Here is a 26,648-nt window from a genome sequence, read left to right on the forward strand (position 1 = left end):
GGAGGGCTTTGATGTCCTTAGTCACCCACGGCTTGTTATTTGGGTAACAATGAACAGTCTGAGCTGGAACAATGGAGTCGGTGCAGAAAGTTATGTAGTCTGTGATACACTCAGTAAGCCCATTGATGTCCTCGGCGGTGAATGTTTTCCCAGTCGGTCACCTCGAAACAGCCCTGTAGTTCTGCTAAGTCCTCCTCTGACCACCTCCTGACAGTCCTGGTGGTCACAGGTTCCCTCCTCACAATTGGCACATAGCAGGGGGTGAGGTGAATCAGGTTATGATCTGACCTACCAAGTGGGGGGAGGGAGGAGGAGCTGTATGCATCCTTGACATTAGCATACAGTAAGTCTAAAGTTTTCTCTCCCCTGGTGGGACAGTCCACATATTGTTTGAATGTTGGTAGTGTATTGTCCAGTGATACATGGTTGAAGTCACCCGAGATCACAATAAAGGCACTCGGGTGCTGAGTCTGTAGCCGAGCTATGGCAGAGTGGATAGTGTCACATGCAGCTGTGGGGTTAGCAGAGGGGGGTACATAAACAGCCACCAAGATGACGTGAGAGAATTCCCTGGGTAAATAATACGGCCTGAGTCCAACAGCACACAGTTCAGTGTCCGGGCAACAAATCTTTTCTTTGATTGTTATGTTGGCAGGGTTACACCACCGGTTGTTAACTAGAACAGCAAGCCCACCTCCTTTCCGCTTACCGCTAGCGATGCTGTCCCTGTCCGCCCGAACAGTGTGGAAGCCTTCCACGGAAGCATTCTCATCGGGAATGTCCTGGTGCAGCCATGATTCGGTGAAACACATCAGGCTACACTCTCGGTATTCCCTCTGACTCCGTACCAGTGCTGAGAGCTCGTCGATTTTAATTGCCAACATTGCACATTACCCATCACGATAGACGGCAGACACGGTTTAAACCTCCTCCTCGCTTCGAGCCTCTGCTGTCTCACCATCACCTTTTTTCTTCTCTTCTGTCCTTGACCTCTGCATCCCCGATGTGTTTTCCTCCAAATTTCAGCTGGTACTTCTGCGGTCCTGGCCAGCGAGCCGGCCGGCGCATCAGGGCGATCAGCTGATCTCTGGAGTAAACAGTCCGTGAGTGTAGGAGATGTCCCGTTCCTTGATAAAAATAACAGTTCCACGGCCACCAGAAGAACAAAAACTCTCTCAATCCACATGATTGAGTAAGAGATAGAAAACGGAGGAAAATACAAGTCAGAAAAAAAAAAGAATACGTAAGAAAAAAGAGCTAAACTAAGAGAAAAGCAGGAGCGACTGTAACAGGCTGCACGCTGGTTGGCGCATGCGCACTAGAACGAATGTAAACTGAACACACTCACATCAGACACAGACCTTCACAATAAAACAGGAAACTCAGACACGGGGAACCAAACAAGACACAGATCTAAACAGACAGCTTCACAAACAGACGGGGTGACATCATAGACAGACAGAGACACAGACGCAGACTCAAAGGCAGACCGAATATAACACATAGAACTCAAACCATCATCATCACCTAGAAAATGATAACAAACTAAAAGCGCTGGGTCACCGACCCAGGACCATGACAATTGCACAGGAATGAGCAGCAGAAAATCAAAGTATTGCACTTTTAAATATAAATATCAATAACAATAAAGTGAAGTGACCAGTGTAGATTAAACAGAGTACTTGTGAAGCTGCAGGGTAGCTTCTGAGTGCTGTGTTGTGTGTTTAAGTGTTGTGGTTGAGGTGTCGTATGGCTTGGTGGTAAAAACTGTTTTTAAGTCCGAGCAGACAGGCTCCTGTAACGTCTGCCAGATGGTAACAAGGAGAAGAGCTGATGTGCTGGGTGGCTGTGGTCCTTTATGATGCTGTGTGCTTTACGGAGGCATCGCTGAGGATAAATGTCCTGAATGGCAGGAAGCCTCGTGCCAGTGATGTGCTCTGATGCCTTCACCACCCTCTGTAGTGATTTAAGGCTGCTGGCAGAGCAGCTTCCGTACCAAACTGTTCACAATATATCCAGGAGCTCCTGTAACTTGAATTTATCAAAAGGTTTTCTGTGGTTCACTTGATCAAAAACTTTGGAGGCATCAATGAAACACATTGAGGAAGATGAATTTTTAGCCCTATACATACTGATTATTTCCTTGAGTGCATATATGCACATGTCAGTGCCATGCTTTGGTTTGAAGCCAAACTGGTTGTGCTGGGAAGAGATGAGCACACTAACTCTATCAAACTAGATTATAAATGCACACACTCCGGGTAATTTTTCATACATGTAGGGTATTTGGTTAAATGATCATTGTGCACCATTTCGTCTGTCATGAGCCACCTCTGTTTTGTAATTCAGCCAGAACGTTATGTAAATGTATTGTCCATTATACGCACATAATGGACATAAAAACAGACCGAAAATGCCCAATATTTTCACTATATGAGAGTTGAAACTTGACAAACCTGTACTTGATTCAGATGAAGTTATTTGAGCAGAAACTACTGAATTTTTATCCTGTGTTGATCTACTTCTTCATGGTTCCTCCACAGAGTGGACCAGCAGAGCTCAGAGGTTCCCAGTGGTCAGTCTGCCCAGCAGCATCAAACACAGCTGGACTCCATATTTATGGTCTGTACATGTACAACAACTACTGTTACATCTGTTCTGTTCACAGTCATCTCCATGCTGCTCTTTGTAGACCAGTGGATTGTCAGTGTGTCCAACATGAATCTGATGGTTGGCTCCATGATTTCACTCTGATTGGCTCATTCATGGAGTATTCTGTTCCAGCTGCTGGAGGACAACATCATCACTTTTGTGAAGAACGAGCTGAAGAAGATCCAGAAGGTTCTGAGTCCAGGTTACCCAGAATGCTTAGAGAGTAAGAGGGAGGATGATGAGGAGAGTAGCAACAGAGACGCATTGGTGAAGATCACACTGAACTTTCTGAGGAGAATGAAGCAGGAGGAGCTGGCTAACCATCTGCAGAGCAGTAAGAGGATTTCTCTAAAGTGTAAAGCTGCTGGATCAGTGAACATTTTCTACTGTCTCAAGAGATGTACCATCATTCATTCTTTTTGGAATTGTTTATTTCCACTTTCAAATGATACTCTGCAAATTTCTTCTTATTCAGAACTTCAAGCTACAGTCTGTCATCGTAACCTTAAATCTACTCTGAAGAAGAAGTTCCAGTGGGTGTTTGAGGGGATCACTAAAGTAGGAAACCCAACCCTCCTTAATCAGATCTACACAGAGCTCTACATCACAGAGGGAGGGACTGCAGACGTCAATGATGAACATGAGGTCAGACAGATTGAAACAGCATCCAGGAAACCAGACAGACCAGAAACAACAATCAGACATGAAGACATCTTTAAAGCCTCACCTGGAAGAGATGAACCAATCAGAACAGTGCTGACAAAGGGAGTGGCTGGCATTGGGAAAACAGTCTTAACACAGAAATACAGCCTGGACTGGGCTGAAGACAAAGCCAACCAGGACATCCAGTTCATATTTCCATTCACTTTCAGAGAGCTGAATGTGCTGAAAGAGGAAAAGTTCAGCTTGGTGGGACTTGTTCATCACTTCTTTACTGAAACCAAAGAAGCAGGAATCTGCAGCTTTGAAGACTTCCAGGTTGTGTTCATCTTTGATGGTCTGGATGAGTGTCGACTTCCTCTGGACTTCCACAAAACTACAATCCTAACTGACCCTAGAAAGTCCACCTCAGTGGATGTGCTGCTGATAAACCTCATCAGGGGGAAACTGCTTCCCTCTGCTCGCCTCTGGATAACCACACGACCTGCAGCAGCCAATCAGATCCCTCCTGACTGTGTTGGCATGGTGACAGAGGTCAGAGGGTTCACTGACCCACAGAAGGAGGAGTACTTCAGGAAGAGATTCAGAGATGAGGAGCAGGCCAGCAGGATCATCTCCCACATCAAGACATCACGAAGCCTCCACATCATGTGTCACATCCCAGTCTTCTGCTGGATCACTGCTACAGTTCTGGAGGATGTGCTGGAAACCAGAGAGGGAGGACAGCTGCCCAAGACCCTGACTGAGATGTACATCCACTTCCTGGTGGTTCAGGCCAAAGTGAAGAAGGTCAAGTATGATGGAGGAGCTGAGACAGATCCACACTGGAGTCCAGAGAGCAGGAAGATGATTGAGTCTCTGGGAAAACTGGCTTTTGATCAGCTGCAGAAAGGAAACCTGATCTTCTATGAATCAGACCTGACAGAGTGTGGCATTGATATCAGAGCAGCCTCAGTGTACTCAGGAGTGTTCACACAGATCTTTAAAGAGGAGAGAGGACTGTACCAGGTCAAGGTGTTCTGCTTCATCCATCTGAGCATTCAGGAGTTTCTGGCTGCTCTTCATGTCCATCTGACCTTCATCAACTCTGGACTCAATCTGCTGGAACAACAACAAACAACCTCCTGGTGGTTTAAACCATCTCTCCACCAGAGTGCTGTGAACAAGGCCTTAGAGAGTCCAAATGGACACCTGGACTTGTTCCTCCGCTTCCTCCTGGGTCTTTCCCTTCAGACCAATCAGACTCTCCTACGAGGTCTGCTGACACAGACAGGAAGTAGCTCACAGACCAATCAGGAAACAGTCCAGTACATCAAGGAGAAGCTCAGTGAGGATCTGTCTGCAGAGAAAAGCATCAATCTGTTCCACTGTCTGAATGAACTGAATGATCGTTCTCTAGTGGAGGAGATCCAACAGTCCCTGAGATCAGGACGTCTCTCCACAGATGAACTGTCTCCTGCTCAGTGGTCAGCTCTGGTCTTCATCTTACTGTCATCAGAAGATCTGGATGTGTTTGACCTGCAGAAATACTCTGCTTCAGAGGAGGCTCTTCTGAGGCTGCTGCCAGTTGTCAAAGCCTCCAAAAAAGTTCTGTAAGTACATATATGCTGATACATATAGCTTTGTTGATGATGATAACAGGCGGAAAGTGATTTTTTCCATCACAGATCCATATCCTAAAACCATAAACTTACACATTTGGAAAGTATAAACAAAAAAAGGAGAATGTTTGACCACAATATTTTAACTTGAATAAACTTTTGATACAGCCTTGAAACACTTAAGGAGCTTAAAATGTTTTGATCTAACAACCCACATCAAACACAATGGACATGTTCACAAAGAGATTGAATAATGGATTTATCTTCACTCTTTCCACTTTTTCAATAGTGTTTGTTCAAGAACCAAGGTTCAGCCCAATCACTTTTTTGTCATGGTCCTGGGTTGGTGACCCAGCGCTCTTAGTTATCATTTTCTAGATTATTATTATGATGATGATTATTATTGTTTGAGTTCTATGTGTTATTTTCGGTCTGCCTTTGAGTCTGCGTCTCTGTCTGTCTATGGTGTCAACCCGTCTGTTTGTGAAGCTGTCTGTTTAGATCTGTGTCTTGTTTGGTTCCCCGTGTCTGATTTTCCTGTTTTATTGTGAAGGTCTGTGTCTGATGTGAGTGTGTTCAGATTACTTTTCCCCTGTCCCGTCAGCTCTGATTTCTCCCAGCTGTGTTGCCCTCCTTTCCCTCATCCCCTGATTACTGGTGTGTGTGTATTTAAGCCCTGTGTGTTCTCCTGCCTGTTGCCGGTTCGTCTGTATTACTCCGTGACAGTCTGTGGTCCACGGCCTGTTTTGCCATCTCACCATTGTGTAAATAAAACATCACCAGCATTATCATCTACTGCCTGCGTTTTGGGTCCTTTCTCCCTTCATACCACACGGCTCGCCTCGGCAGCCGTGACAGTACGAACCAGCCAAACATGGACCCAGCGGCATTCGCACCTTCCAAGGAGCTTCGGGAGGAATTAATCGCTTCAGTTTCAAGATGGACTAATCTGTGGCTAGAGCATGAGGGGGAGGAATTTCGTCATGGAGGCTCGACTACAGCGGCTAGTTTCCAATCACCCCTGGCTGCTGGATTCACTTCACCCACTCCTACAGGACTTCATCCTCAACACGCTTCACCTTAACCCCCCAACTGCGACAGTTGACCTGTCTGGCTTACCGGAAGATTCTCTCCCCAGTCCACCAGAGGACTCTCAGCCGGACACAATGCCGCCCAATCAGTCGGCTTCCCCCTCCTTCCGGGCAAAACAGCGGTCACGCCGCCATCATCCTTTGCTCGCCAAGCAAGCTCTCGGGGGTCAGTGAGAGTGACTGTTTCATGTACATGCAGCCCCCCAGTGGCCAGCTCACACCAGCCCAGGCTTTTTATAAAGCACTGGGAATCATCCTCATTCCACCCAGCCCATCCACCCCACAGCAGGAGCAGCCACTTCAGAGCTGCCTCATATCACCGCCCGCTTCCCCTGCCGCTCTCGCCCCTTCTCCCAGGCGGAAGCGACGTCCACGCGGCCGTCAGTTACCAGCAGATTCTGTGAGTCAGGAACGCAGTGTTTTTTCTGCTCTATCTGAGCGTGCATTCATGAACACTCTGTCAGTTATTCCTGAGTCTAGTAATTCAATGCCAGTTAACTCTGGGCTATCCAAATGTGAAAAGAGTAATTCAGAAACGGTTAATTCTTTGTCAGATACTGCAAGGTCCGTTAACACCTGCTCTGAGGATTTAAAGGACTGCTTTCATTCTGCCTCTCCCGAGTCCTGTGTTATGCTACCCAGGGCTTTTAATCTGAAAGCTGAAAATAAGGAACACTATCTACTGGAAGCTCAGTTAGCCGCCCGGCCAGAAGCTCAGTCTCCCACTCCACCACCATTGTCATCACAACCATTATGTCAGTAACCCTCAGTTCAGCCTCCTGTTCAGCAGCCACTAGCCCTGCATCCTGTGTCAGTTGCTCCACCTGTAAAACAATATAAGTCAATTCAACCCGAAAGACACTGTTCCTCGCCCATCCATTCTAAGCAGAGAGACAAACCTAATGATAATGTAATCATTCATAAAAAGCTGGCCAGTTCAGAGACTGTGACGCGCTCCAGGGCCTCCCCAGAGGCTGAGTTTTCGCCCTCAGCCCACTCTGGACCCCTGGAGGCTAAGAACCCAGCTGAGGACTGCACCCGGCTGTCACTGCCTGAGCAGAGTCAATGCTCTGGGCAGCTGAAGTCTGCTATGTGTTTGCCAGGGGCCACTGTGCCTGCTGGTTCTGTTCTGTCCCTGCCAGAGGTCCCCGCACCTGCTGGTTCTGTTCTGTTCCTGCCAGAGGTCCCCACGCTTGCTGGTTCTGTTCTGTCTCTGCCAGAGGTCCCCGCGCCTGCTGGTTCTGTTCTGTCCCTGCCAGAGGTCCCCGCACCTGCTGGTTCTGTTCTGTTCCTGCCAGAGGTCCCCGCACCTGCTGGTTCTGTTCTGTTCCTGCCAGAGGTCCCCGCGCTTGCTGGTTCTGTTCTGTCTCTGCCAGAGGTCCCCGCGCCTGCTGGTTCTGTCCTGTCTCTGCCAGAGGTCCCCGCGCTTGCTGGGTCTGTTCTGTGTGTGCCAGGGGCTCCAGTGCCCACTGATTCTGAGACTGTTTTCGCTGGGGGGCCCGAGGAGCCCGTCCAGCTTCCTGCCTCGTCAGCTGGAGGGCGCGAGGAGCCCGTCCAGTCGCCAGCCTCCGCAGCTTCATCATCTTCGCCTGGTCCAGCTTCAGCTCCACCCACGCCGTCGCCTGGTCCGGCTTCAGCTCCACCCACGCCGTCGCTGGTTCCGGCTTCAGCATCCTCTTCGGCATCCTCATCAGCGTCGCCTGGTCCAGCCTCCACAGCTTCATCTTCGCCTGGTCCACCCTCCGCAGCTTCATCTTCGCCTGGTCCACCCTCCGCAGCTTCATCTTCGCCTGGTCCAGCCCCAGCATCAGCTCCAGCATCGCCTGCAGTGGCCTCCTCTTCAACATCACCAGTTTCGTTTGGCCCAGCCTCCGCCTCGGCTTCTGCCTCGTCTGGTCCAGCCTCCGACTCGCCTGGTGCCGCAGGGATCACGCCACCTTCAGGTCCCACACTACCGCCTCAACATCATCGAGCATTTGTCAGGCTGCTTGTTGGGCATCATCACCACCGTGGCCGCCCTCCGGACTTCTGTTGCCACCCCCGCCTTCTGCATGGACGACCTCCTACACGCCGCCACTGCCTTCCGCGTGGCCGGCCTCCAAACCTGCATTCGCGCCGCCATTGCCGTCCGCACGGTCGGCCCCCGGAACTGTTTCCGCGCCGCCACTGCCTACTGCGTGGCCGGCCTCCGGACCTGCCCCACTGCCGCTGCCATTCGCATGGTCGGCCTCCGGAACTGAACTGTTTTGGCCTCCTGCGCTGTCGGCCCCCTGAACTTGGCCATCTGGGCCTTTTTGGACTCTGTCCCTCCGTCCTGGGCCCCCTCCGCCCGCCCTGGTCGGGTAGTTTTCTGTTTTGGTTTTGGTCCGTTTTTGTGTTTCTGCTGGGCTGTCTGGAGCCAGCCCTTGAGGGGGGGGGGGGTACTGTCATGGTCCTGGGTCGGTGACCCAGCGCTTTTAGTTATCATTTTCTAGGTTATTATTATGATGATGATGATTATTGTTTGAGTTCTATGTGTTATTTTCCGTCTGCCTTTGAGTCTGCGTCTCTGTCTGTCTATGGTGTCACCCCGTTTGTTTGTGAAGCTGTCTGTTTAGATCTGTGTCTTGTTTGGTTCCCCGTGTCTGAGTTTCCTGTTTTATTGTGAAGGTCTGTGTCTGATGTGAGTGTGTTCAATTTACTTTTCCCCTGTCCCGTCAGCTCTGATTTCTCCCAGCTGTGTTGCCCTCCTGTCCGTCATCCCCTGATTACTGGTGTGTGTGTATTTAAGCCCTGTGTGTTCTCCTGCCTGTTGCCAGTTCGTCTGTATTATTCCGTGTCAGTCTGTGGTCCACGGTGTCCTGTCCCTCGTCTGTCTCTCTGCCTCTCACCCTATTCTGGTACCCTCTCAGGTTTGTCATTTAGCTTTCCCAGTTTAGATCTTTAGTTTTGTCTTCCCTCTTGCCTGTTTTGCCATCTCACCACTGTGTAAATAAAACATCACCAGCATTATCATCTACTGCCTGCGTTTTGGGTCCTTTCTCCCTTCATACCACATGGCTCGCCTCGGCAGCCGTGGCATTTTCAATAAAAATTTAAATACAAAAAAACCAAACAAACAAACACAGAAGTAAATCATTAATATTAATATTAATATTAAACAATATGTATTTTTGGTATTAGAGGGAGGAAATATGGAGCTGGCAGTGTTGTATAGCATGGTTGCTGAATTTAGTAATGTGACTTAGGCTTAGGGGTTTTGTGTCTATGTTTAAATGATGAGAACTCCCTGCATCTTTAAAACTACAGAATTGCATATTTTCAAATTGTAGAGCATTTAAAATTGACTACAAAGACTAGCTATTTTTAAAATATACACCATACTGGCAGTAAAACAGCCGCTGTTGGTTTTAAACAATAAAAATACAACTCGAAATATTTTATACAGGAAAGAGAGAAAATAACATCTATATCTAAAAAATGCTTCTCATCCATATTATTTTCAGTCATATTCATTTTTGAATCTTAATTGAATATTTCAAAATTCAGGCTTTTTTATGTCATACAAATCATCATATTTTGTTATGTCTTATATTCATTCTCAAGGAATAGTTTTCATCAGTATTGGCACAGTATTGCTGATGCCAGCCTGAATTTTACTTTGAATTGGATCATAAAGGAAATCAGTGGTATCACATATTACTAACAGCAACTTTAGTAGCACTTCATTTTAATAAACTTAGGGGCAGCTGCACCAAGATTCAATATGAGATAAAGAATTATTTTTAACTGCTAGGAAAATAGAAATCAGTAGTTGGAAAATTAGAAGAAAGAGTCATATTACAAAAGGAGTCATATTAAAAAAATTGCATTGTAGTTTTATTCAGGCCCCTTAAATATATGATTAATGCTTTTTTTCATCATAAATGCTACAATTAAAAAAGTTACAAATATTAGTTTATGTGCGTGTTATTGGGTAATAAACCAATGGAACAAAATCTACCAGCACCTCACTTTTCTTGTCCGGAGTTAATGTATGCCATTTATAAAGCTGTGAGTTGTTCAGTTGATCTTGTCTGCATAATTTCAGACTGAGTGGCTGTAACCTGTCAGACAGAAGCGGTGAAGCTCTCTCCTCAGTCCTGAGCTCCCAGTCCTCTGGTCTGAGAGAGCTGGACCTGAGCAAAAACAACCTGCAGGATACAGGCTTGAAGCTTCTGTCTGCTGGGATGAAGAGTCCTTACTGCAAACTCGAAACACTGAGGTCAGATGAGGCTATATAATTTTTTTTTCATCAATTGAGGTAATTTAAACCATTTCACTTTAAAAAATTATAAAATAAAATTGGGCCTCAATGTATGTATTTTTTTCTTTTTTGTTTTTGTATTTTTTAATGAATTCAGTCCAAGTTGCAGTAAAGAGCCACATTTCTCTTTTGAAGAAGAATTCCAGCGTGTCCTTAAACAGTGTTGAAATATTGGTAAATGTAGTAGCTCCTCGTGACACCATGAAGATACTTAAACACAAGTGTTTCATGTCTTGCTTGTCATATATTTTTTTTTATCAGACTGAGTTGCTGTAACCTGTCACACAGAAGCTGTGAAGCTCTCTCCTCAGTCCTGAGCTCCCAGTCCTCTGGTCTGAGAGAGCTGGACCTGAGCAAAAACAACCTGCAGGATACAGGCTTGAAGCTTCTGTCTGCTGGGATGAAGAGTCCTTACTGCAAACTCGAAACACTGAGGTCAGATGAGGCTATATATATTTTTTCATCAATTGAGGTAATTTAATCCATTTCACTTTAAAAAATTATAAAATAAAATTGGGCCTCAGTGTATGTATTTTTTTCTTTTTTTGTTTTTGTATTTTTTAATGAATTCAGTCCAAGTTGCAGTAAAGAGCCACATTTCTCTTTTGAAGAAGAATTCCAGCGTGTCCTTAAACAGTGTTGAAATATTGGTAAATGTAGTAGCTCCCCGTGACACCATGAATATACTTAAACACAAGTGTTTCATGTCTTGCTTGTCATATTTTTTTTCAGACTGAGTGGCTGTAACCTGTCACACAGAAGCTGTGAAACACTGTCCTCAGTGGTGAGTTTCGAGTCCTCTAGTCTGAGAGAGTTGGACCTTGGTAACAACAACCTACAGGGTTCAGGACTGAAGCTCGTGTTTGCTGCAGTGGAGAGCCCACAGTGTACACTGGGAATTCTCAGGTCAGGATTCAGTTTTTTCTGCTGATGACTATTTAAAGCCTGAATCACATCAATAAATGGCTTACTCATATACAACAGACATGATTGTCAAATCATCTTATATCTAACCCAAAGGTCCTGTATTTTATTACTTTGACACCTCCTAATAGTTACCCAAGAGAACATATATGTTCAAGTCTCAGCCCAAAAATATGAATCTGATTTTTTTTCCCTGAATCATCTGTGTACCCTCCTGGTTGGAGCGCTAGCAGCCTTTATCAGTGAATGCAGCTTTAAATGAAATTGCTCCCCCTGAGGGCACTGCATGTCTATGAGACCAAACAGATACAGACCTGAATGAGACACTTGCTTTCTAACTTTCTTTAACTGTCTCTGAGAGATACATTTTATTATTAAATACACTTCATTTCTCATAGAAAATGTAGAGTTGTGCTATATTAGAAAAATCAAAATTGTATTGATTGACAAAGAAATTGTTTTAGAGTTTTTATGGGTTTATGGGTTTTTATGGGTTTATTGTTGAAATAAACCTCTAATTTATATAGAAATGGCACAAGTGAGACTTTTTCATGGGACTTGCAACTAAGCTTGTTCTGCTAGACCTGACTGCAGCATTGAAAACTGTTGATCACAGTAGAAATACAGTGAACACAGATAATATATTAATACAGTTAACATTCTCACACATTAACATTAGTCATGTAGTTTCACAGGGTCCTCTGCTGGGACCAATCATTTTGATGTTACACATGTTTTGTTTGATTTCTGCAAACTAAATTTAGAAAGGGACATTAAAACATATTCAGTTGAGTTACTCTCCAGAGTCTCAGAGTCAGATAAATGGAGACTAAAGATTTAGTCTATATTGATAATAAATGTTTGTTACATAATGATGAAGCAGTTAGACAATGAAGGACTGAATGCTCTGCTGCTCTTCTACAATAGAATATAGCAGGAAGCTGGAAAGAAAAGGGAAAGTCATGGAGAGAATGGCAGTAGACAGACTGATTTATGTGACTGAACACAGCTGCTGTTTTCACCTTTTCAGGAGGGGGAGGAACAACACAGACCCAGCAGTCTCCTTAGAATCAGAGATAAGGAAAGCTCAGAGGAATAAAGAAATAGTGGGAGCAGTTTTTGGATATAGGATTGACAGGGGATTTCTTTAAATCACCCCGCAGTTCTTCAGCTAAGACACCTGAGTTAGAAAACATAAACGCTGCAGTTGTCTTTACACGCGTGAGCAGTCAATGCGCGACCTGCGTCTCATCACTGCCTGCGTACTTTATTTATACATGTCTGTATATGTGTGTGTGTGTGTGCGTGCGTGCGTGCGTGTGTACAAAAATAACGTCACTCAGAGCAACGGGTTTTTCCCTTTCCTACATCTGCATGTTCTCGGAAAGAGCTGTGGTTTTTCTTCTCTACATCTAACTGTTCTCTGAAAACAGGAAGTGGTTTCTAGCTGAATAAGTTCATCACAAAAGTTATTAGATGAAAAGTCACGTAGACATGTAGATTGCTTAGTGATCAATAAAAAGCACATTTCATGAAGCTGATCACATTATATAAAAACAATTTCCCCTTGACAAGGATGTAGACTACAGACCATAACTGTCAGGCTCAGGAGAGACTCGGAGGCAGACCGTCACTAAGGTTCACAATTTTATTTACACATAGACACCAGGTGCGGGTATATACAAGTGAGGGGGCACGGGAAGAGGGTCTCCGGGGAACACAGGCACGGGAAGGGAACGGCTATATACACAATCCACTGAAGCTCAGGTAGCTCGGGCTCCGGTCTTTAGCTCACCGAACGGCGGTCCTCAGGCTGGCGAGAAATCTGGCACAGAGAGGAAAGGCAGGTAAGTAGTGGCACAACAGAAACTCGGAAAAAGGCTCAGATAGGTGATGACACTGACGAGTGTTACACAATAATCCAGCGAGGAAGCACTCTCAGCAGCCGCCTTAAGAAGTGAGTAAGATGATTGTTTGCAGGTGTCCGAGCCAGGGGCTGGAGCCGTCATGACTCCGCCCCGATAGAGCGCAGTGCGCGGGAGGGGAGAGAGGGAGATGCAGCACAACAGAAACACTTGTAGCCATACAGAGCCAGCCGAGAAGGCACAGGGTCATGACAATAACCCTTTAAGACCTACCATAGAACCAAATCCACCAGAGCTTACTTTATATTTTTACATGCCATAGTACCATTTTGGGGAGCATTTCAAGTTGCTATACATCAATACAACTGTTATAGCCTAAATTTAAATAATATGTATGCATTAAGTCCATAGTAACTCCATAAATTGCAAAAAATTGCAATAAACTACAAAAGAATTTAAAATTGTTTTTGTTTTGTTTTTTTTTACATATATTTCTACTCAGAGATATTTAAGACGTTTATCCCTCAAAACTTTAAATTGTCAGTGTCACCTGTGTTCCGAGTGTGCTCCCGCGTTCATTGTTATCCTACTGTGTCTTTATGTCTGCGTCTCCCTCAGTTCCGTGTCGCGTCGTCCCCCATTCATGGCCGTGTGTTTCTCTGTGTACTAGTTTATGGTTTCTCTGTTTAGTTTGTATGGTTTTGCTCTCCAGCAATAAAGCTGTGACTTTTGAGTTCATTCCTGCCTCCGTAAGTTTGCGATTGGGTCCTCATCGTGCCTGCTGCACACAGCCGCATTATGACACCTATAATGCAAATTTGCAAAGAAAACAGCATGTGTATGACTTTTAAAAACAGCTGGGGCTCAGTCCGCCAGGGCCTCCGCTCCTGGCCGCCACCCGGCACAGTGCAATGTTTTCATCAGTGGTGTAAATATTACAGCACTGTGTCAGAGTCACTGAGGCTGGAACACAGAAAAAGGAAGTGGATGTATTTATTTTTAGACTTTATTGCCTGGAACCACTTTAAAAATACACTTTGGGTCACAATTAACTCCAGAAAACAAGGAATCCACATATGAACATTATCTGTGCAAAGAGTTATGCTTCTCAAGGTAAACAGTGAAAACTTACAGCCTAATCTTGAAAGTAGAGATAGTGTCTGTCTCCCGAACCCAAACTGGAAGCTGGTTCCACAGAAGAGGGGCCTGAAAACTGAAGGCTCTGCCTCCCATTCTACTTTTAAATACTCTAGGAACAACAAGTAGGCCTGCAGAGCAAGAGCGAAGTGCTCTAATAGGGTGATATGGTACTACAAGGTCATTAAGATAAGATGGGGCCTGATTATTTAAGACCTTGTATGTGAGGAGCAGGATTTTGAATTCAATTCTGGATTTAACAGGAAGCCAATGAAGGGAAGCCAAAACAGGAGAAATATGCTCTCTCTTTCTAGTCCCTGTCAGGACTCTTGCTGCAGCATTTTGAATTAGCTGAAGGCTTTTCAGTCAGTTTTTTGGACATCCTGATAATAATGAATTACAGTAGTCCAGCCTGGAAGTAATAAATGCATGAACTAGTTTTTCAGCGTCACTCTGAGACAGGATATTTCTAACTTTAGAGATGTTGCGCAAATGGAAGAACGCAGTCTTACATATTTGTTTAATATGTGCGTTGAAGGACATGTCCTGGTCAAAAATGACTCCAAGGTTCCTCACAGCGTTACTGGAGGCCAAGGTAATGCCATCCAGAGTAAGAATCTGGTTAGATACCATATGTCTAAGCTTTTCAGGGCCGAGTACAATAACCTCAGTTTTATCTGAATTAAGAAGCAGAAAGTTAGCGGCCATCCAGGTCTTTATGTCTTTAAGACATTCCTGCAGTTTAACTAATTGGTGTGTGTTATCTGGCTTCATGGACAGATAGAGCTGGGTGTCATCAGCATAGCAGTGAAAATGTATGCTCTGTCTTCTAATGATGCTGCCTAAGGGAAGCATGTATAATGTAAACAGAATCGGTCCTAGCACTGAACCCTGTGGAACTCCATAATTAACCTCAGTGTGTGAAGAGGACTCTCCATTTACATGCACGAATTGGAGTCTATTAGATAGATATGATACAAACCACTGCAGTGCAGTACCTGTAATACCTACAGCATGTTCTAATCGCTCTAATAGGATATTATGGTCAACAGTATCGAATGCTGCGCTAAGGTCTAGCAGGACAAGCACAGAGATGAGTCCACTGTCAGAGGCCATAAGAAGATCATTTGTAACCTTCACTAAAGCTGTTTCTGTGCTGTGATGAGCTCTGAAACCTGACTGAAACTCTTCAAATAAACCATTCCTCTGCAGATGATCTGTTAGCTGTTTGAAAACTACTCTTTCAAGGATTTTTGATATGAAAGGAAGGTTGGAGTTTGGCCTATAATTAGCTAAGACTGCTGGGTCTAGAGATGGCTTTTTGAGTCAAGGTTTAACTACAGCTAGCTTGAAGGCCTGTGGTACATAGCCGATCATTAGAGATAGGTTGATCATATTTAAGATCGAAGAATTAATTAATGGCAGGACTTCTTTGAGCAGTTTTGTAGGAATGGGGTCTAAAAGACACATTGATGGTTTGGAGGAAGTAATTGTTGAAGTTAACTCAGAAAGATCAATTAGAGAAAAAGATTCTAACTTAACATCAATGGTACTAAGAGTAGCTGTAGATAATATTACATCTGTGGGATGATTATTGGTAATTTTTTCTCTAATGATAAAAATTTTATTTGTGAAGAAGTTCATGAAGTCATTACTAGTTAACGTTAAAGGGATGGTTGGCTCAAAAGAGCTCTGACTTTTTGTCAGCCTGGCTACAGTGCTGAAGAGAAACCTGGGGTTGTTCTTATTTTCTTCAATCAGTGATGAATAGTAAGATGTTCTGGCTTTGCGGAGGGCTTTCTTATAAAGCAGCAAACTATTTCTCCAGGCAAAATGATGATCCTCTAAATTTGTGACACGCCATTTCCTCTCCAGATTACGAGTCATCTGCTTTAGCGTACGTGTTTGAGAATTATACCACGGAGTCAGGTACTTCTGATTAGAGACCTTAGTTTAACTCCGTGAGGGGACACTACATGTTCATTAACAGTAGAATTGTATCCCCTGGTCTCAGCCTCAATCTTCTGATTGGAGGTGTCAGGGCTGGAGGTAAACAGTCCAAAAACACCCTGCTCACGATTGTGAGGAAAACAGAATTCAGGTTGGGACATTTCACAGTTCATGTTACCCTGATTTGAATCCATGTTGTCATCTTTAAGTTCCAACATGAGTTCATTATCAGCATTCTCAGTTTTAAGTTCATTGAAAATAAGAGCAGCAGGCAAAACATGATCACACATCATCTCACACTCAGTCCTTTTATACTTTAAATGGTAAATGGACTGGTTCTTATATAGCGCTTTTCCACTCTTCTGAGCACTCAAAGCGCTTTACACAACTTGTGCATTCACCCATTCACACAACTGACATTCACACTCCGATGAATGCATCGGAGAGCAATTTCGGGTTAGTATCTTGCCCAAGGATATTTGGTATGCAGACTAGGGGAAGCCGGGAATCGAACCACCAACCTTCCGATCAGTAGATGACCTGCTCTACCACCTGAGCTACAGCCACCCATTTACGTCATGACCCTCCTCTAAAAAATCCCTACTTGCTATGAAAGCACAGGGTCTACTTTAGTAGCTTGTTGATGAGCAGAGCAGACTCAGGAAGGGAGGCATTAGTCACAGGTAACTCAGTTTTTGATGGGACCCCAGGCACATTAAAGGACACAGGAGAAAACACCTCCACCCCTCTCCTCACACTATTAACATTTAGGTCTTTGGAGGTCTCTTTCAATCTAAGTGTAGCGTCAGAGGTCCCTGCAAGATTACTTGGTTTGTCCATGGTTCTCTTTGGGACAAAATCTCTAGGCTGTGGCTTGGTTAGCACTGCATTACTCAGCCTACAGTTAGCACTGGCTGATTCTGAAACAGTGTCTTTATTTTCGCTATAAGAACAACACGAAACAGGGGATTCCCCGGTCGGCTCAGAGGCTGGACAGTCAAACTCCTGTTCGGGTGGCGGTGACAAGAACACAGGCTGAAACTCTCCAGTGCTGGAATTTACAGTCTGTGTGGGTCTTACTCCTTGCTCATGGAAGCCAGACGAACAGACCACACCAGTCACAGTACTAGAGTCAGCCATCTTCACACTATGTGTCTCTTTTAGCTTTGACCCTTGAATCTGTAATTCTGAATCTAGTTCATCTTCTAAGGTTTAAATGGAGCCTGGTGATGAAAGACTGCATTCACTCACCTCCGGTCGTCGCGCAGCGCAACGGGGATGCGAACACCGTTTCTTCTTGATTGTAGTTTCCGATGAACCAGACAGCGGTGCCTCATGCGCGCCGGGCGGCGTCGCAGAGGCTGGGGAACTGGGTGCTGATGGAGCGGTAGGTGAGAGTTCCTGGAAGCTCAGAGGACCCCCGAGAGCCAGGCGAGTTCCCCGGAAGATCTCATCATAGTTAGGAGAGAGCCATGGCTTCCACTGGAGCTCTTCCTCCAGTTGAGCGCATGCAGCGCGCTGCCGCTCCTCGAGGTCGAAATCCATGACCTCCACAGCATCAGTGGAGGGCGAAACATGCTGTAGCAATGAGCGACGGCGACGTGAACGCCGCTTCCTTTTTGAAGTGGTCGTGGACAAAACTTGAATTTCTGTGGCGACCGGCTCCTCGTCTCCCGACCACATCCGTGCCAGATAAGAAGCGGGAGATGGGTAGGTCGGTCGAGGCAGCGAGGGTGAACGACTGAGCTGTGATAGCGAAGTGGAAACCGGCGAGCTGAGGGGTGGCGCTGGCGCAGAAGAGTGTGGCACCGTGGCGAACTTCAACATGCCGACTCGCACGCTTACAGCAGGCGGAGGGGAGGCTGCGCGGCCGCGGGGCTGTGGTGATACAGCCCGCACACCGGGCCACTGATACTGCCGTGGACGGGGTTGGAGGATGGTGCGGAGGTAGTCCAAGATTAGAGGGGGTAGCGCTTCCCATAACCAGGGAAAAACCTTGACGCCTACCCGCAACGAGTGAAGTAACTCCTCCCTCTCCTCCTCTCTAGAGCTTTGCCTCCACTGGCAGCATAACGACTCCACTGCATGGATTACGTCTCTACTATGTGTCGCTTGGTCCTACATGGTCAGGTCGTACTGTCACAGTCTGGCTGGGGCAGACTGTATGTGTTGACAAAAGGACCCAAAACACAGACTCCAAAAACTGAACGTGGCGCGGATTTAAGAAAAAACAAGCTGTTTATTGAGGCTAGCCAAAATAGTACAAACAAAAGGGCATTGGTGAAACTAAACAATAACCTAAACTGGGTGAACTAAAGCTAAACATGAAAAAACCTTAAACATGGTGACCTGACATAGATACCTGAAGTTATGACATGGATGAGCAGACGACCTGAAAAAGAATGACTGAAAGCACACGGACTAAATACACACAGGAGGATAATGAGGGAAGTGGGAACACATGGAGAAACAGCTGACACACATGAACATAACGATGTCACAAGGAGAGAGTAACACTAAAAACATTGAACATAGGAACACAGGACCCCCTCAAAATAAAACAGGAAATATAATGAGACGCAGACCTGACAACATAAGACCCACAGACATTAAACACATGAAGGGCAAGGGAGACTTCACAGGGGTTGAAAACACAAGGGGGAACTAATAAGCAAATGAACATAGGAAACCTAATAAGCTTAAACATACACTATAAACATCAAAAGAACTAAAACTCAAAACACTGGGTCATAAGATCCATGATCGTGACAAAGACGATGTCATTTCTGAAGAAGTTGTGGTGGATTTGTTGCTACTGCCGGACTCGGTCTGTGGCTCGCTGCTGCTAAAAAAAAACGTTGGAGGTAAACAGGTCGGCTAAAAAAGCTGAAGGGAAATGGCTCATAAACAAGTGACTGCCACTTTATTAGGCAGAGTTGGCAAAAGTACAGACTGTACTTAACTCATTCACTGCCAGCCATTTTCAAATCAGGTAACTCCCCACTGCAGTTGTCCTTCAATTGACGTCTATAGACGTCAATGGCAGTGAATGAGTTAAGTAGAAGTACAGATACTAGTGTTAACAATACTGCTGTCACGGCGGTGTGTTTTTTGAAACAGAACCCAAAAGCAGATGTGGACGAGGAGTTGCAGGTTTAAACAGAAAGCGATCCTTTATTTGGATGATAGCAGGAGTTAAACATGGAACCCTAAGCAAACTAAAAAACACTGAGAAACAAACACTATGAAGTTCTATGACTAAGACTATGCAATGCCTTAACAATGACACTGACTAAGACAATGGTGGGGATAACAGACATGCAGAAAACAGAGGACTTAAATACACACATGAGGTGATCAGGGGAAGTGGAGACACAAGAGACACAAGCTGACTAGGATAAACATAATGATGCACAGGAAAGAGTAAAACTAGCCACATGAACACAGAACACAAGAACCAAACACAGAAATCAACGAGACAGATGATAAATAATAACTAACCTAAACTTCCACTAACCCCTAAATAAGAACAGCACAAACGTATAACCAAACTAACATGAAAACTTCAAAAATTACAAAATAAACCACAATGCTGGGTCAGAGACCCAGCCTGTGACAACTGCAGTAAAAGTTGAACTTCTTTACTCAACTAAAAGTCCAAAAGTACAATACTCTGGAATGTACTCAAAGTAAGAAAGGAAAAGTAACTTATTTCTACCTCATATTTTTGTTCAAAGCTCGCTGAACCTTGTGCTATGTTAATAATCAAATATCAGTAGATGGGAATACAAACTTGAGTCTCATTTTAATTCTAACTGTACTCATCTTGAATGAGAAGGAAAAGAAAGAAAATAAAAATATGTTTCTACTTCCTGTTACTACATTGTACAGGGTCCATCCATCCATCTTCATCCGCTTTATCCGGGGCCGGGTCGCGGGGGCAGCAGCCTAAGCAAAGAGGCCCAGACCTCCCTCTCCCCAGCCACCTCCTCCAGCTTATCCGGGGGAACACCAAGGCGTTCCCAGGCCAGCCGAGAGATATAATCTCTCCAGCGTGTCCTGGGTCTGCCCCGGGGCCTCCTCCCGGTGGGACATGCCTGGAACACCTCACCCAGGAGGCACCCAGGGGGCATCCTTGTCAGATGCCCGAACCACCTCAACTGGCTCCTTTCGATGTGGAGCAGCAGCTGCTCTACTCTGAGCCCCTCCCGGATGGCCGAACTTCTCACGCTATCTGTAAGGGAGAGGCCAGCCACCCTTCGGAGGAAGCCCATTTCTGCCGCTTGTATCCGCGATCTCATTCTTTCAGTCACTACCCATAGTTCGTGGCCATAGGTGAGGGTAGGGACGTAGATCGACCGGTAAATTGAGAGCTTCGCTTTTACACTCAGCTCCCTCTTCACCATGACGGACCAGTGCAGCATCCGCATTACTGCAGCTGCAGCCCCAATCCGTCTGTCGATATCTGGCTCCCTTCTCCCATCACTCGCGAACAAGACCCCGAGACACTTGAACTCCTCCACTTGGGCAGGAACTCATCCCCGACCCGGAGTGGGCACTCCACCCTTTTCCGGCTCAAAACCATGGCCTCAGATTTGGAGGTGCTGATCCTCATTCCCGCTGCTTCACACTCGGCTGCGAACCTTTCCAGTGCGAGCTGGAGGCCCTCACCCAATGAAGCCAACAGAACCACATCATCTGCAAAAAGCAGGTATGAGATTCTGAGGCCACCAAAGCCAAAGCCCTCCACCACTTGGCTGCACCTAGAAATCCTGTCCAGAAAAATTATGAACAGAACCAGAGACAGCACCCTGGCATAAACTTTCCCAGGGAGGCTGAGGAGTGTGATCCCCCTGTAGTTGGAACACACCCTCCGGTCCCCCTTGTTAAAGATGAGGACCACCACCCCGGTCTGCCAGTCCAGGGGTACTGCCCCTGATCTCCACGCAACATTGTAAAGGCATGTCAACCAGGACAGCCCTACAACGTCCAGAGCCTTCAGGAACTTGGGGCGGACCTCATCAACACCAGGGGCTCCGCCACCAAGGAGTTGTTTACAGGGTGACTTTGCATCTAAACAAAAATAAATAAAGTACAAATACATGAAAATTCTACTGAAGTACTTCCACCTCTGGCCTCAGGTGTACTGTACCTGAGCTAGTGGCCTATGTGCACCTAATTGAGTGTCAGCCATGTTGAATGTGTGTGTTTCCAAGAGGAGAAAACCAGTTGGTAGCAAAGGCAGGAAGGAAGTGTCCTGTCCAGCTAAACAGAAGAGGAATATAAACATAATGAAGGGCACAGTTTGAATCAGTCCTATTCCATTCAATAAAGTGGTGACAGATCCAGGATTATTCCTAGACATCAGCCGTGTGATCCACATGTGGATTGAAGTGTGTATTTGTGAAAATGTTGTCTGACACTTTGTCAGTGTCCAACAGTATTTTTGGACGCATCTTTTAACAGGTACGAGAATCCATGAACACATAACTCCAATTTTAGCCAAACTACATCGGCTCCCTGTTAAATATCGCATAGATTTTAAAATTCTTTTCTTCACTTTTAAAATTCTGAATAATTTACCGCCCAGCTATCTTTCTGAACTACTCCATTATACAATCCCAACAGAGTACTTAGATCGTCCAATCACAGGCTCCTAGCACAACCTAGGTCTCGAATGAAGACCTTTGCATCCGTGGCAACTAGACTCTGGAATAACCTCCCTGTTCATATTCGTACTGCCGAGTCTATCCAGTCTTTTAAATCACGTCTTAAAACTTATCTTTTTACTTTGGCTTTCGATTCTGACTAGTTGGCTGGTCTAGCTTGTTGTGTTGTTACCTATTGTTTGTTGTCCCCTTTTATTGTTTGTTTTAATTGTCTCTGTTTTTACTGACTGTGAAGCACTATGGTCAACACTGTTTTTTTATTTTGTGCTTTAGAAATAAATTTTGATTTGATTTGATTTGAACAGTATGTGTATGAGAGCCATGTAATGTCCATGTGTGCATGCTAATTGTGCTGCTCTTACCCCCCTCCTCCTTTCAGGGTGGAGCCTGCTGGAGTCCGATGGTTGAGACCAGGTCTGAGGAAGTGTAAGTGTGTTTTTATGGGATTCATGAAAACAAAGCAGCACACATTCAACCATCTTCATCATGTCAGGAGTCATCATCAAAGGGTCAATCAATGAACAGATGATGGATCAATAACTGCAGCTGGATTGTGTTTGTTCTCTCCATCAGATTCCTGTCAACTCACAATCGACACAAACACAGTGAACACAAAGCTCCAACTGTCTGACAACAACAGGAAGGTGACACATGTGGAGGAGGTTCAGTCATATCCTGATCATCCAGACAGATTTGATGTTTATCTTCAGCTGCTGTGTAGAAATGGTCTGACTGGTCGCTGTTACTGGGAGGTCGAGTGGAGAGGAAATGTTTTTATATCAGTGAGTTACAGAAGCATCAGAAGGAAAGGAGACAGTGATGACTGTTGGTTTGGATGGAATGATCAGTCCTGGAGTCTGTACTGCTCTGATGAACGTCCTCATTGTGTCAGGCACAATAAGAAAAAAACATCCATCTCCTCCTCCTCCTCCTCTGTCTCTAACAGAGCAGCAGTGTATGTGGACTGTCCTGCTGGCACTCTGTCCTTCTACAGAGTCTCCTCTGACACTCTGATCCACCTCCACACCTTCAACACCACATTCACTCAAACTCTTTATCCTGGGTTTTATGTCAGTTATTATCCTCATGGTTCGTCAGTGAAGTGGGAGGAATAAAGCAGAAGGAAGACTGTCTTCCCTTTATACGGACCAGCGCCGCCCTACAATCAATGTGCAGGTGGGTTCCCAATTAACCCAGTCACGTACCAGTGAAGGGCAAGTGCGGAGAGAGAGAGAGGAGCGAGAGAAAGGAAGAGAGAGAGAGGAAAGTAGCCCATTTGGCTTCAGAACTTCTGGGAGGTGTTTGCCTGTTTGTTTTTCAACTAAAAGCGGACTTTGTGGATTATGTTCAACTGCACAAGGACATGCGTATGGCCCGACTACCAGCTAGTGCTTCCGCGGTAATAAATACAGAGGTGGGTCGAGTATCTAAAAATTGTACTCAAGTAAGAGTATCATTACTTTAAAATATTATTACTCAAGTAAAAGTGAAAAGTAGTTGTCAAAAAAGTTACTCGAGTATGAGTAAAAAAGTACTTAGTGAAAAGGCTACTCAAGTACTGAGTAAGTAGCGAGTAACTGTTTGAAATGTCCGATTTTTTTCGTAAATAAATGCTATCAGACAAACAAAAATAAATAAATATACAAATTTTAGTATTTTCAAAAGGAATATATGTAAAAAGATCCACAAAATAAGGCACAACAATTCTGATTTCAAGATTTCAGTTTTTCACAACGTAAAGCTTTTTTAAGCAAAACCCACAGTAAATGTATTCGCATTTAGAGCAGCCTCAGAGAAAACATTAGAACGAGGCAACTTCAACATAATAGACTACAGCTGATGCGTCAGAATGTCATACTAGGGGTGGTTCTTTTAAATACAAGAGGGATTAAGTAAATCAGAAACAAATGACACAGAGATGCAACAGGTATAATCAGGAAAAGTTTATTCCCAAGGTGGACAGCAGGAATAAAAAAAAACAAAACAAAAAACCCACAAACATCTGTGCTAAAGTTCCACAGGAATAGACATTCTAACAAAACTATAAAATGTTCTTTGTATACTAAAATACCCTTAAGTATAGACAGCGGATTAACACAATGTAATATGAAAACACTAAAAACATGCGATACAAACATCAGAATGAAAATCTTTCAAATAAAAACTACACTCACAAGTAAGCACTGAAAAGAGAGTAAAACTAATTATAAAAGACAAATACAAATTTCCACTATGTGGATGTACATATGTGTATGGCTCACTTTACCATAAATCGTTTCTTCAGTCAGTGAAATGGTGGTTCAGCTTCAGCAGCAGTTGGCTCTCAAGCTTCTTGCTGGCAATGAACAGGAGTCCTGCATGACTAAAAAGTCTCTCACAGGCTCCTGATGCAGGAAGAGCTGTATTGATTTTGATCAACAGCTTCTTGATGTGAGGAACACCATGCAATAGAGCCACACCTCCAGTGAATGGACATGAAAGGTACCTCTGCAGCTCCCCTGCTTCTGGCTTTCCTGACCCCACGGATCCATCATCTTAGTTGGTTAGGCTGTTGTTTATGCTGGCCTCATCCAGCTCTGAGTCTAGGTGATGTCTGATGAAGTTGAGACCTGTGGAAAGATGTATGGTTTTCAAAAGAATTAGCTCTGGTCATTATAGTGCTGTATACACTGCCAAGCTGCAGATGTTTGGCAAGAAGATTTGATCACATTGGGGATGGTTTTTACTAACTCTTGTAGAAAAACAAAATCTTGTCATTCATATCCCGCACAAACAGTTTGCAATGAATTCCACATTAAGTTTAAAATAAGAATGTGTTCCGAGCTAAGCAGTGCTCTCCAATAGATCCTCCTGTTTGGCTGTTACTCTGGGAAAAGACGAGAAAGACGGTGATGGAAGTGTGACTGGAGCTGCGATGTAGCCTATATAATATTTATATTGTACGAACATGATAATTCGGTATATTGTAATAACGTGATATTATATTGTTCAAACGTGAAAGGTATATTGTTAGAACAATATACTTTTCACTTTTCTATTTTTCTTTTGCCTGGATGGCAGCTCTACGCTTCTGTATCCGAGGCTTTTCAATGTGACCTCACAAAATTATCACGACTACAACAACCATGAAAAGAGTTGGATGGACATTGCTGCTCAATCACAGCTGCCTGGTCAATGTTTGTCATTAGTAATTTAGCAAAGTTGACGGCGGTGGTGTGTGTGTCTGTGTGAGTGAAAGAGTGCCGTTTCACATAATAAAGACAGAGAGAGGGAGAACGAGAGACATACTTTGTATGATAAGCTTCATGTTATGAATGCACAGTTTGAGCACTCAGGTCGCATCAGAGCATCAGGCTGTATAGTGTGAGACCCTGCATCGTGACCTATGAACTTCTAACCCCTGTGATTCAATTGTACAGTTTGAGCAAGAGCTGAATAATGCGACTGAAAAAAATCGCACAGTGTTTGCCCAGCTTAATGCAGACTGTTTAAACTAAACAAGCTGCTGTTTGACATAATAAACCCTGTCACCCGTAGTATTGCCTTCTGTTTTAACAGTTAAAGCAGTAGAGACGAGCTGTTTGCATGTGCGTGGAACTCTAGTGTCATTAACCATGCTAGCAGTTAGCTTATAGCTCACGCTAGCTAACCAGTGAGCAGTTAAAAAGACAGCCAAAGCTGCACAAAATACCCACAAACTTATCTCACTACAACGTAGCGCCGAAAATATGACTCTCAGCTCAAGCTCGACACAGCGTCTGTAACATAAGACTGACATCCAGCTAACCAGCTAAAAGATATTTAGAGAAAACTTACCGTTTCCTCAGGTTACGTGAACTGAGTTGTTTCACGCTGAAAAGTTGTTGTTTTGGCTCTCACTGAAGACACCGACACTGAAGACACCTGTTCTTTTGTACTGCTTTTAAGCGAAACATCCTTTGTATGTAAGGCCAAGGGTGTCCTCTTCAGCTCTAGTGTAGACGACTGGCTCTACCATGTTTTTAATGTTTCTTCTTTCCGTGTGTCCACTACTTTGAAACGCTTGGGCCGCTCTGCCCGCCACAGTTTCAAACTGGTCATGTGACTGCATGGCCACATCTGATTGGTAAAAAAGTTACCGGAAACTCCACTGGCGGCATGTTATCTAATGTTTTAAACTAATTATTTTTTAAAAGTAACGAGTCAAATTTTGCAAATGTAGTGGAGTAAAAGTACCGTTTCTTCTTCACAAATGTACTCAAGTAAAAGTGAAAAGTATTCTGCAAAAAAGGTACTTTAAAAGTAAATTTTTTTCAAATCTTACTCAAGTAAATATAATGGAGTAAATGTAACTCGTTACTACCCACCTCTGAATAAATATCCCCAGGAGAATGAGACGGGAATACCCAATTTCTAGCTGAGTAGCTGAGGGCAACACCACTGGACGCGGAGCCTGCTGAAGCACAATCGAAACGGAAATCCCAGGCAACACACCCCTCGGCCAAGCTGGAGCTTGTCTCATACTGTCGGGAGAGAGCATCAGCATTCCTATTGCTGTGGCTCGACCGATATTTGATCTCGAAGTCAAAGGCCGCCAGCTGGGATGCCCACATCTGCTCAGTGGCACCTAGCTTGTTGTCAGTGAAGACCACACACTTCTGTCCCAGCAGGTACTCTCAGAATTTTTCACCCATGGCCCACTTGAGTGTGAGAAATTCCAGCTTCATGGAGCTGTAGTTATCCATGTTGCGCTCATGGGGTCAAAGACCTTGGCTCGCATAAGCCACGGGCCTAACACCACCTTCTGTTTCTTGGGACAGAACTGCACCTAAGTT

The 26,648-nt window shown here is 44.7% G+C and overlaps 1 pseudogene; it reads left to right on the top strand.

Moving 5' to 3' along the window:
- LOC113018028 (NACHT, LRR and PYD domains-containing protein 12-like) overlaps positions 1-26,648 on the top strand; it is a 99,097-nt pseudogene that overhangs the window by 14,285 nt on the left and 58,164 nt on the right.

This window comes from Astatotilapia calliptera, unplaced genomic scaffold, assembly GCF_900246225.1.
Source record: "Astatotilapia calliptera unplaced genomic scaffold, fAstCal1.2 U_scaffold_33, whole genome shotgun sequence".
Taxonomy (NCBI): domain Eukaryota; kingdom Metazoa; phylum Chordata; class Actinopteri; order Cichliformes; family Cichlidae; genus Astatotilapia; species Astatotilapia calliptera.